Source organism: Rhineura floridana, chromosome 12, assembly GCF_030035675.1.
Source record: "Rhineura floridana isolate rRhiFlo1 chromosome 12, rRhiFlo1.hap2, whole genome shotgun sequence".
NCBI lineage: Eukaryota > Metazoa > Chordata > Lepidosauria > Squamata > Rhineuridae > Rhineura > Rhineura floridana.
This window is the reverse complement of record NC_084491.1, coordinates 23,323,006-23,335,970: the sequence shown is the minus strand read 5'-3', so window position 1 is coordinate 23,335,970 and position 12,965 is coordinate 23,323,006.

Genomic DNA, 12,965 nt, shown 5'->3' with positions numbered 1-12,965 from the left:
ATTTTAGAATCAAGTTATGCAAATGTAAAACAGCGTAATAATGTTTTTCATTTTACTAGCATTTTAAGACAGTGATCTGAATGAGGCAAAATGCTAGAATTGTTGGCCTAGGTTTCATGGCTTCCTGCGGGGTCAGATAATCAAGAGCACCAGGTTGGGGATTGTGATGCTACATACTGTAGTTCTTTTGGAAGGTCATCTATTGTCAATTAGGTTTGCAGTATGACAACTAATTAGATTGAAAAATGGAGGGGGAAGAATTTTAAAACATTTCTAAGAGTTGCGGGGTGGAAACGAAGATGATGCAAACATCTAACAATCATAACACTAGGCGAGTCCCAGATCTACCAATTCTAGTAAATGTAGCCAACCAAGTACTTATTCACACAGAGCATAGTTAAACTATGGACTCACTTCCATAAGAGGCAGTGATGACCACCAACGTGGATGACTTTAACAGAGGGTTAGACCAATTAATGGAGGATAAGGCTATCAGTGGCTACTAGTCATGATGGCTATGGTGCCTCTATGGTCTGCGTCTGTGTTAAAATATAAATGTACTGCCTTCAAGTCGATTCCAACTTATGGCGACCCTATGAATAGGGTTTTCGTGAGGCTGAGAGGCAGTGACTGGCCCAAGGTCACCCAGTGAGCTTCATGGCTCTGTGGGGATTCGAACCCTGGTCTCCCAGGTTGTAGTCCAACACCTTAACCACTACAGCACACTGGCTCTACACACCACACTGGCTCTACTGTCTGTGTTAGAATTGCTTAATTTTTTTTTAATAATGTTTTTAACCCTTTTTAAGTTGTTTTTTAAATGTTTTTAATGCTGTTTTGTTTGAATATATTTTAAGATCTGTTTAATGATGTTTTAAAGTGTTTCTAGCACTTTGTTTGCTGCCCTGGGCTACTGCTGGGAGGATGGGCAGGATATTATTATTATTATTATTATTATTATTATTATTATTATTATTATTATTATTATTATTTATACCCCGCCCTTTTTCCAAACTGGAACTCAAGGCAGCTTCCAGATAAAAAGTACACATAATTAAGAACATACAAAAATCTGCATTAAAATATAATTAAACTATTGAAATATTAAAACCATTTAACAACATTTAAAATACTGCAAACTCAGTTTAAATAGCCATGCAGATAAAACAATGACAGTACAGCACTCACTTCAAGCCCTTATTAAATAAAATAAAATAAATAAATGGTCAAAGGAAGTATGTTTCTGAATAACAGTTGCTGGAATCCACAAGAGGGGAAAGGGAGGTCCTGCTTGCAGACTTCCCATAGACATCTGGTCATTGTGAGAAAAGGATGCTGAACTAGGCTCTTACATTCTAAGTAAATGCCCTTATGAAGTACATGCCCTGGTTACTTTAATATTGGCTAAACAACAGCCTTTCTCAGCCTGGTGCCCTCCAGATGTTGGTAGACTACAACTCCTAGCAACTTTGACCATTGGCCAAGCTGGGTGGAGCTGATGGGATTTGGAGTCCAACAATATCTGGAGGGCACTAGCATAAGCCATGCCTTGGAGTTCACCCTGGTTAAAATGGAGACAGGTGCAAGGTTGTACACTGGCTGTTCTTGATCTCTTATCAGGCTAGCTTGAAGGTCAGTTGAACTTGTGTAGAAATCTACCTGTAAGCAGGAACCCTGGCTTATTAGAGTTTCCAGTTGCAAGAAGAGTGTCTAGCATGCTAAATAAAAAGTTTTTTAAAAAAATAAAAAGAAAAGAAAAAAGAATAACACCTTCGGACATTTGCACTAATTGTGTGAAGTTCTGAAAAGCAGTCAGCCCACCCAAGGATATTGGGGTGGGGCTTGTCTGCACATCCCTGTCCCCATATCTGATTTAACCATTCAGGGGAAAGCCTAAACACAACTTTAGTATTGGAATCAAATCCTGGAAACATTGAGCTTCAACATGATGATCATGATCATGAACATGACTTATTAATCTTGTTACCTGAAGATCTACAAGTGACTTACAGTACTTAAAAACATAAACATTAATACATTGAAATGGACTGCCTTCAAGTTGACCCTGACTTATGGCGACCCTATGAATAGGCTTTTCATGGTAAGTGGTATTCAGAAGGGGTTTACCATTGCCTCCCTCTGAGGCTGAGAGGCAGTGACTGGCCCAAGGTCACCCAGTGAGCTTCGTGGCTGTGTGGGGATTCGAACCCTGGTCTCCCAGGTCATAGTCCAGCACCTTAACCACTACACCACACCATTAAAAAACCCCAAAACAAAACCAATCTCATAACAGCTACAGGAAGCTTTGGTAGCACACTAGTAACAAAACATCATCATCTCAGCCTACGAAAAATCTGGAGGGGGAAAGATGAGTCTTTCCATGGTGCCAAAAAGATGGACCTTCCTGTGGAGAGCATTCCATAGATGAAGAGCCACAACAGAAAAGGCCTTCTCCCTTGTCACCACCCTCCCTCACACTGGGGGAGCACTTGGAGTGGCCCCAACCCGAGTCTTGGGGAAATGGCATGGCCTTCGGATCCAGCCATTTCCTAAGGCATTTAGGTTGTGACACAGAACTGATGGAACCAGATCAAGAGGACTCTGAACTGCTTCAGTCCTCCTGAGCCAAATCAATTCCCTTACTATTGGAGAGATCCTACTTTGAAGAAAACAGTCCTCTACTTGAAGGGCTATCAGAAGATAGCTCTTTATTAGAACATGTCATCTGTTGGAATATATATATGAGAGAGAGAGAGAGAGAGAGGGAGGGAGGGAGGGAGGGAGGGGGAGAGAAAGAGAGAGAGAGAATTGGCCTTAAAGTTGCCCATCAGCAGTATGTACTTAGGTACCAGACAGAACAGGCACATAGATCAATTGGTCTTAGTTTTGTTCCCCACTAAAATAAGATTTATTTATTTATTTATTTATTGCATTTGTATACCGCCCCATAGCTGAAGATCTCTGGCCAGTTTACAACAATTAAAAACATTAAAAACAAATATATACATTTAAAAACACATTTTTAAAAGGCAATTTAAAAACACATGCTAAAATGCCTGGGAGAAGGGGAAAGTCTTGACGTGGAGCCAAAAAGTTAACAGTGTTGGTGCCAAGTGCACCTTTTCAGGGAAATCATTCCATAATTTGGGGGCCACCACTGAGAAGGCCCTCTCCCTTGTTGCCAGACTCCCAGCTTCTCTCCAAGTGGTCACCCGGAGGAGGGCCTTGGATGTTGAGCGTAGTGTATGGGTGGGTTCGTGTCGGGAGAGGCATTCCAACAAGTATTGTGGTCCTAAAGCTAAGCTGTGTAAGGCTTTATGGGTTAAAACCAGCACCTTGAATCAAGCTCAGAAACATACAGGCAGCCAATGCAAGCAGCCAGAATCGGTTTTATATGTTCGAACCGTCTGGCCCCTGTTACCAATCTGGCCACTGCATTTTGCACAAGCTGCAGTTTCCTAACCGTCTTCAAAAGTGGCCCCACGTAGGGCGCATTGCAGTAATCTGACTTGGAGGTTACCAGAGTATGGACAACTGAAGCCAAGTTATTCCTGTCCAGAGAGGGGTGTAGCTGGGCCACCAACTGAAGTTGGTAGAAAGCACTCCGTGCCACTGAGGATACCTGAGCCTCAAGTGACAGAAATGGTTCTAGGAGAACCCCCAAGCCACGAACCTGCTCCTTCAGGGGGAGTGCAACCCCATCCAGGACAGGTTGTACATCCACCATCCGGTCAGAAGAACCACCCACTAGCAGCATCTCAGTCTTGTCTGGATTGAGCCTCATTTTATTAGCCCTCATCCAGTCCATTGTCACAGCCAGGCACTGGTTCAGCACATTGACAGCTTCACCTGAAGAAGATGAAAAAGAGAAATAGAGCTGTGTGTCGTCAGCATACTGATGGCAATGCACTCCAAAGCTCCGGATGACTACACCCATTGGTTTCATGTAGATGTTGAACAGCATGGGGGACAGAACTGACCCATGCGGAACCCCATACTGGAGAGTCCAGGGTGCTGAGCAATGTTTCCCAAGCACCACCTTCTGGAGTCGACCTGCCAAGTAGGAGTGGAACCACCGCCATGTAGTCCCTCCCACTCCCAACTCAGACAGTCTTCCCAGCAGGATACCATGGTTAATGGTATCAAAAGCCTCTGAGAGATCAAGGAGAATCAACAGAGTCTCACTCCCTGTCTCTCTCCCGACAGAGGTCATCATACAGGGCAACCAAGGCTGTTTCTGTGCCAAAACCAGGCCTGAAACCCGACTGAAATTGATCCAGATAATCAGTCTCATCCAAGGGTGTCTGGAGCTGGCCTGCCACCACTCGTTCAAGGACCTTGCCCAGGAATGGAGCATTTGCTACCGGCCTATAGTTATTAAGATTTTCTGGGTCCAGGGAGGGCCTCTTCAGGAGTGGTCTTACTATCGCCTCTTTCAGGCAGCCAGGGACTACCCCTCTCACAGAGAGGCATTAATCACTTCCCTGGCCCAGCCAGCTGTTCCATCCCTGCTAGCTTTTATTAGCCAAGAAGGGCAAGGATCCAGCACAGAAGTGGTTGCACGAACCTGTCCAAGCACCTTGTCAACATCCTCAAGCTGTACCAACTGAGACTCATCCAAGAAATTGGGACAAGGCTGTATTTTTATTTAAATGATAGCCATTATTTCTATTTTTACATCTATAACAATGGCTGCTTTCACACTATACTTTATTCCATAATTCTGATGATTTCTTACCCGGTAATTTGCGCATTATATTTGATCTTTGATGTACAAGCTGGTTCTTGAAATCTTGTGGAATATAGTGCAAGTTTAGCGCAGATTTTCATGATAAATGATACCAGAAGTAATCCATTGGGAACCCAGAAAATCAGCAAGCTTGGGAACCCAGAGAATCATGGCAGTTTTTTGTTAGCTGCAGCTGTTCACACGACAGGCATCCCAGCATGCAATGCATTCCCACCCTTTAGGTGTGCTTTCTTTTTTTGAGTGACAAAAATTGTACCTGTAGCCATGGGTAGCATAAGCGTTTCCCACACACTTCCCTGTGTCTGTCCTGTTCAGAGCGGGATTCACGAGGCTGAGATGAGGGTGCAATCAATTCTTGTTTTATTAAAGTAATCAATACATTAAAAGCAGCGCGCCTCATAGGAAACCCTATGCTAACTCTCTACAATTCCCTAACTACACTCTAGACATGCTCTGCAACGTGTGGAAGTAGTTGATTCAGCGCCCAATTCTGAACGTGGCAGACTTAAATAGGGAAGGTCTTCGAGGATAACCTCTCACTCCTGCAGACACACGCCCTCTGCCCCGACCGCTTCTCCAGACGTCGTGTACGCGGTGAAGGCGGGTGAACATCCAAAGCCTCATCAGACAGAACAGGTTCCTTATCGGCAGGTTGGGAAGCAGTGGGTGGGAAAGCATCAGGCGTCTCTAGGACCCTGCTTGTTGAAGGAGGAGTTACTGCTTTCTCAGGAGCATCCCTTAACGGTCCCGGGGGTGTGCTTGGAGGCTGAGGGCTGTCTCCTCGGAGGGCAGAGCTATCCGTGGGAACTGACAGGGGGGCAAGCTCGCTCTCCTCCTCAAGGTCAGGACTAGCCTCAACAACAACTGGAACATCCATGCTTTCTAACTGCTGTGGCACCTGAAACTCATGCCTTCCCCCTCCCCGCTCCTCATGAGAGTACTTGGGCTCAACAGTGTCTATACAATGTGTGTGTGTGTGTGTGTGCGTGCGTGCGTGCGTGCGTGCGTGCGTGCGAGCGTGTGTGTGTGTGTGTGTGTGATGCTAAAGGGAAAGGGGTTGCATGGCGATGGGACAAAATCTTATACCTCCTACAGAGTTGAGAACTACAGTGTACATGTGTATAACAGGTGAGGGACTAAAACAAGACGTTCATTTTGCAGCCGCGTGACAGACATTTGCATGAAATGCCTGTGTATTGGCTGAAAATACTACTGTTCCTTAACGCAACAGGCACTGCAATGTGAAAGGAATTTTAGAAATCAGGACAGAAGGGCTACCATTTTAATCTAATGCAATAAGCCTGGTAGGTTTGAAAAGTCTGAAAGCAGCCGACATATTGGCATATGCAGATTTTATACAAATCAGTGTCCTCTTTTATCTTTGCTTGTTTGTTTGTTGTGAAGCATAAGCCCAGTCCACATTGGAAGGAACTATTATGGCTGTAGGATTTATACACTAAGTCAAAGGGTGTGTCAGTGTGTATCTTTCGCTCGGGAGAGGAAATTTTATTGAAAATGTACTGCTATTGTACCTTTACTGTCTGTTGTTGAACTGTGTTTGTGGAAATATGACTTGTATTTTAAGATGTACTTTGTCTTTTCCTTTACATGTGATCAATTGTGGTAGCCTATGGTCTGAGCAATAAAGATTCATTTCATGTCAACCCTGGGGTTCTCAACGTAGCATAGGCCTAGCTTAGATAACATGTCCCACAGCAGCTGGGATTTGTTAGCTCAGGAGAAAATGAGGAGAAGGCATATGGAAGCTAGTGGTGGCTGGTGTCCACTGACACTGGTAGGCAGAAGACAGGGAGCCCAACAGAAGGTGAAGCCAGAACCAATGACAGACAGAGCCAACTAATCCTAGCTTTGTCCCCATCCTCCTCCTCTTTGCTGAGTTGTGCATGGGCAACACTGAGACTAAGGAGGAGGAACCTGACAGCCAAAGCTATCCCCTGGGCTGTTTCTAAGTAAGAAGGCAGGCAAGTGAGTGCAGGCTGAGGTTGTTGGGGCAGCACTCCACTTGCCCTAATGATCCAGCCTCCACTGGCTGGAAGCTCAGTTGTCCTGATTTGGAGAACTGTAGTGGGGCTCAGCTGGATTTGGGGTTTCAATAGGTCATCTGACACAAAACAAGGCCTCTTTGTAATTTATGAAAGCACAAATATTTATGAGAGCCTAGATATCCACTGGCTATCATAGTGACTCATTTTCCCCAAATAAATGATACGTTAGATAGGTATGCTTATTTCTAGAAAAGGTACTGTGCTCCAGGTTGAAAACCTGTGACCCTTAAGATGTTGTTGGACTACAACTTCTGTAATCTCTGACTGTTGGTCATGTTGTCTGGGGAGTTAGAATCCAGCAACATCTGGAGGGCCACAAGTTTCCCACCTCCGCTCATACCCATTTCTGACCATTTTCTATACTATCCCCTGTCATGGGCCCTGTGGAGGAGTCCTGGTGGGATGATCAGGAGGAAGAGGAAGCATGAGGTCCTGGGGAGGAGCCCAGTGGACTGTAGAGGGAGGAGGATGAAACAGGAGAAGGCTTCAGTAGTTTAGACAGTGACAGTTCCACTCCCTTAGTTCCAGTTATGACTGAAGAAGTGCTGTCAGACAATGAGCCAGCCCTTGTCCTGCCACTCAGCCCTGCCTTGTTGCTGGGGCTGCCACTTGTGCCTCTGCTCAAGGAGAAGGAATTGGAGGCTCAACTAGAGGCGGTGTCAGAGGAGGATTGGGACGAAGTGCTGCAGCCATTCCTAAGGACGTACCAACAGATGTGCAGGTGCTCACAGGTTGCCCCAGCTTTTCAACCTGTTCATAGGAGTGCTTGCTTGCTCAAGGATTCCCACTCAGAGAAACCTTCCACGTGCAAATAGAAAGCCTGCCCTGAGCCTACTTAAAGGGTCTCAAGGGGTGTGTCTAATTGCTGCAACAACATCTTAGCTTGAGTAATCATGTTTAATTATGTTTGTGCAGAGATGCAGAGTCCTGCATAATCTGTAAAACGATCGATGAAACACTCTAAACTGAGATTCCAGATTAAGCGTAACAGAGAAAAACACACCAGTGAGTCTAAGTCTGAATCCCATGGAGTTGGCCAGAACATCCCCAACCCTTAGGTAACCTTTTCAAGATGGGTCAAGCAGAACTCAACACTGTTCTAAAAATGGGAGAATCACAGATGTGTCAAACAGAACTATTATACTGGCTGTTGTATTTTCTTCCCTTTCCTTGACAATAAGGATGTGGGAGAAATTCAGTTCAGTTTGCATTTGAAATGAAACACAGCTATCCTTCAAAATGTGCACTTCTCCAGATGCTGTGATGTAGTTCTCCATCCAAAAAAAATATATGTGTAGAACAAAGCATATGCTGGGGGGCTTGTGCATTAAAATTCACATATTAGTGAAAATTCCATTAAACTGCATCATATATGGGGAAATTGCTTGCAAAACGTGTATATTAAGTAAAATTGCATACAAAAATTATATCTTAGAAGAAATATGCACAGAAATGCTGCTGAACATAAGAACATCAGAGCATAAGAAGAGCCTGCTGGATCAGGCCATTGGCCCATCCAGTCCAGCATTCTGTTCTCACAGAGGTCAACCAGTTGCCTATGGGAAATCTGCAAGCAGGACCTGAGTGCAAAGAGCACTCTCTCCTCCTGCGGTTTCCAGCGAATGGTATTTGGAAGCATACTGCCTCCGCCTATGGGGGCAGAGCATAGCCATCATAGCTAGTAGCCACTGATTGCCTTATCCTCCATGAATCTGGCTAATCCTCTTTTAAAGGCATCCGTCACTGCCTCTCATGGGAGCGATTTCCATAGTTTAACTATGTACTGTGTAAATTAGTACTTTGTTTGGTCTGTCCTGAATCTTCCAGCATTCAGCTTCACTGGGTGACTCTTGGTGCAAGTGTTATGAGAGAGGAAGAAACACCTTTCTCTTTCCATTTCCTCCACACCATGCATAATTTTATGCTCTTCTATCATGTCACCTCTGACTTGCCTTTTCTCTAAACTAAAAAGCCCCAAATGCTGCAACCTTTCCTCATAGGGACGTTGTTCCATCCCCTTATGATTTTTTGTGAGGCCCCTTTCTTTAAAAAATAAATAGCAAAGTGATGTGGAAATGTGGTGAAGTGAAGATGGACAAAAGCAAGAAACTAAAACTGACAGGGTTGTATCTAACTAAGTTTTACTCAGAGCAGACCCAATAAGTTTTATCCAATGTTAGTCCTATTCACAGTATTCTCATTTAAATTAATGGACATGATTAAATTAGGTCTATTAATGGGTCTACTCAAAGTAAAACCTAGTTGGATACAATCCATTATAGATTTAAGTAAGCAATGCCTATTAATTTCAATGGGTATGGCTAGCATTGGACACAACCCACAGATTTGTCCATCCTTGCCCTCATGTCACAGTTATGCTCATAATTCATTAATGCCCCACAAAACTTATGTCCACAGTTTATGACTGATTTGTCCATGATGCTCTCTCTTTTTTCTATCAGAAATGTGGCAAACTGAACTTCAGAATGGAAAATTGAGAAATGAAGAGAACTAAAATTGACAGTTCCATCCATCCCTTCCTGAAAATGAAGATGGCCTATTTTTGACAGTTCATTCCCGACAATGAGTTTGCCATTTTGCCTACTGCAGGACATTGCCCTGATATTTACAGTCATATTTTGACTGCATAAGGATGTATTTGGATTGAATTGCACTTGGTTGACTTTCTAAAATAGCATGCCTATTTTGTAAGGTCAGATTCATCTTTCTGGTTTTAGCCATTTAGGGTTCAATTCAATCGTTATTTACGCCAGGCTGAGGGGAAATGGATATGGCGGATCTCCGGCTGAGCTACCTGGGTCTTGGCTCAGACAGGCTATGCCAACATAAGAAGTCCCTCATCCTGAGCCAGGACCCGGCTAGCTCAGTCGGGGATCCTCCTGTCAGGAGTCTCATGGTACGGTCCTAGAGTGATGAGGACAAAGAGGAGAAGATGGAATGAGACTTGGGGGAAGGTCCCAGTGATTGGCATTCAGAGGGGGTGGAGACCAATGGCTTCAGTGCTGCTGACAGTGACAGCAGTGACAGCTGTACCCCTGTAGCTCCCATTACAACTGATGAGGTGCTGCCCAATCAGGAGGCTGCCTCTTTACCTTCTCTACACCCCCTTCTTTGCTTACTCTGCCATCGCCACTGCACATCCCTTCTCCTGAGGAGGAGGACCTTGCAGAAATGTCTCCACTGCGCTTGCCTCGGACACATAGGCTACTGCCTTGGCAGGCTCAATGGGTTCCCACAGTCCCCCTGAGGAGCACTCATATGCATGTGCACTCCCAACTGCGACACTTTTATCATGCAAGTAGAAGGAGCCCTCCCACACTTACTTAACGGTTGTAAGAGGGGCTGTCTAATTGCTGCAGCAACATCTTAGTGCTGTGTGATCATGCCTAGTTATGACCGGTAGAGATGCTGAATCCTGTGCAACCTGTAAGCTGATTCATGAAGTGCTCTGGACTGAAATTCTCCATCAAAGAAAGGCACACCTTTGCATCCGCATCTGACTTTGACAGTGTCGTGGTAACCTCTTCGTCAGGCACTTGTACCCCAAATTGCATTACTGTTCCTAAGAACAATGGTTCCCTTTGGCAAGGCCTTATAAAAGAGCCTCCAATACCTTTCTTAGTATTATAGGAGAGACAACTTATTTTGAAGAAGAGCCAGCAAGAACAACCATGAATAATACAACTCTATTTTATTTATCTATCCCTAATACAGAAAATACTTTCCCTAAGAAAGATTAAAAGAGCATTGATCAGGTCTTACAATATAAAAGTATACTTTACCAAGCCTGGGTCTCGAACTCGCAGCCAAGTTAGAGATCGAGCACCCCTACAATATAAGAAGCTCCTTATATACCCCTCTCTCATATCTAAAAATCACCTGAATATAACAACTTGTTACTTCATAGGGTAACAGCTTTCCTATAAAAAAATAATCAATAAGACATTGGTTTTCCACCTAGTAGCCATCTAACCACTAATTTTTTTTTAAATCTACTTCTTAGAGTGTGATTAAGCAATTGTTGCTATACAAATTTCATCTTGCAGTTTTTTGTGCAAAGCTAGCCTCATACTAAACACCAGCTATTTCCTGCCTTTCCAAAGAGTTGCCACCTTAAGCCAGACCACATTATTTTCTGTTATGTCTGGAGTAGCTGAAGCCGTTTTTTATATTTCTTAATACATCAACCCTTCTGGCAGGGGGAGGAGAAAACAATCTGGCTCGATTAAAGATCATGCCCGAGGTAAGATATGCTCCAGCTACATACCTTCAAGATATGCTAAATCTGGGATTTGTATTGGGGAGAATCACAATAGTTCCTGGGGTGTGTGTGTCTGATTAACCCACACCTGCATCTCTGATCTTTTTACTGGCTTATTTATTAAAGCAGGACAAGTTTCAGACATATTTTTACCACTCTCCCGTGTCAACAGGTTTGGGCAGGACACCTCCAGAGAAGCCCAGCCCAGTGGAAGGGGAGCTGGCAGAAGCCAGCAGAAGGCCCATAAAAGGGGGGTGTCAGGGGGGTGTTGCAGGGGGGTGTCAGGGGAGGGACCAGGTGGAGATATGCTAAGAGCTTGGAAAAGTTACTTTTTTGAACTACAGTTCCCATCAGCCCCAGCCAGCATGACCACTGGATTGGGCTGATGGGAGTTGTAGTTCAAAAAAGTAACTTTTCCAAGCTCTGCTCCTGCTCCCATTCAGCTCCCTCCTGCAGCCCTCAATCCTGTTCATCGATACACGGAGAGAAACATACTTTGTTTCCTTCTGCCATGCCCTACTGGCACAGCCAGCATCATCCCCTCATATGGGCTCCTGAAGGCGGTCTGGATGAGCTCCGCCTCCACCAGCTCCACTCCTGTCAGCCGAGATGGATTGCTCTGCCCATTTAAGAAAAAAACCATGATCCATGTAACGACTGTGGTATTTGGAGTAGATCAAAGCAGGAGCTCTCTTCTGGGTTTCAAACAAATGAAATGGCTTTGTCAATCACAGCAATGAAACAAATAAAGTATTAAATGCCTACTGATGTCCCATGGACATATCTGGTGAGAGGTGGGGAACAGCCTTCTTGGATACAATATGTATCTTCTCCCCAGTTTTGTTAAAAGAGATAATGCTATGCATGCAGATGGGGGAATGGCTGTTGCTTAAGTCTCTACATTTTTTAAAAAATGTTGCTCAAAAATGATGCATATTTAATTCAGAAATGTCAGCGATAGACTCCCCAATCTGTGAGGGTTTAAAAAAAAAACTTTTATGCATATAATATTACATAGCTCCTTCAATTAACTGCAAACATGTTATTTGTAGGTGTGCTCTCTACCACTGATCTATGGTCCCTCTTTTTAGAATGTGATAAAGCAGGGACATTTGCTCCTCAGCAAGCCATTAGCATTTTCCAGCAAGGCAGACAGTGTTCCTGCACTGATTCATGCATGTTACGAATGCAGTCAGCTGAAATCAAATGAATGACATGGCAGCTTGCACAGACCAGGCAAATCAAAGGCATGCACTAAACCACCTCAAATCAGCATTGCCAGATGGTAAACTGCTCACACTAACCTTCTCTATGTTTAAACCTCAACTTGTGTCACCCATCAGGGTCATCTCCTGTCACTTGACTCCTACAGAGATATCAAGGCATTACTTTTGAAAACCATTAGGACTTATTCATAAATTCATGATATTCTGGATCATAGCTGTATGTCTCAGTCTAGCAAACATTCAGACATCCTTCCTGATTGCATTAGTGGTTACTCGTTTACAATTTATGATGGCAATTTTCACATAGCATTCAAGGGAATGTCAACAAAAGCCCATGAATTAAGCAGTACAAAAAAAATGGATGCTTTCCTGCATTAATGTTCAATTTTATAACCTGCTGGGAGACTCTCTGAGCGTTTTAAGGGAAACTCTTCAGGGAAACTGCTACACAGCTACAAGTTCGTCAACAGTTCAGCTTCGATTATTATGCATAAATTGACTGGGAGCTATTGTCATATAATTACACCTGTTTGGATTTCCAAAGAACTACCTGTCAATTCTTCCTAGATTGTATTTTTAGTTTGCTTTGGCAAGATACGGGCTACTTTCCCAGGCTGCTTCATGACAAAGGGTAAGACTGA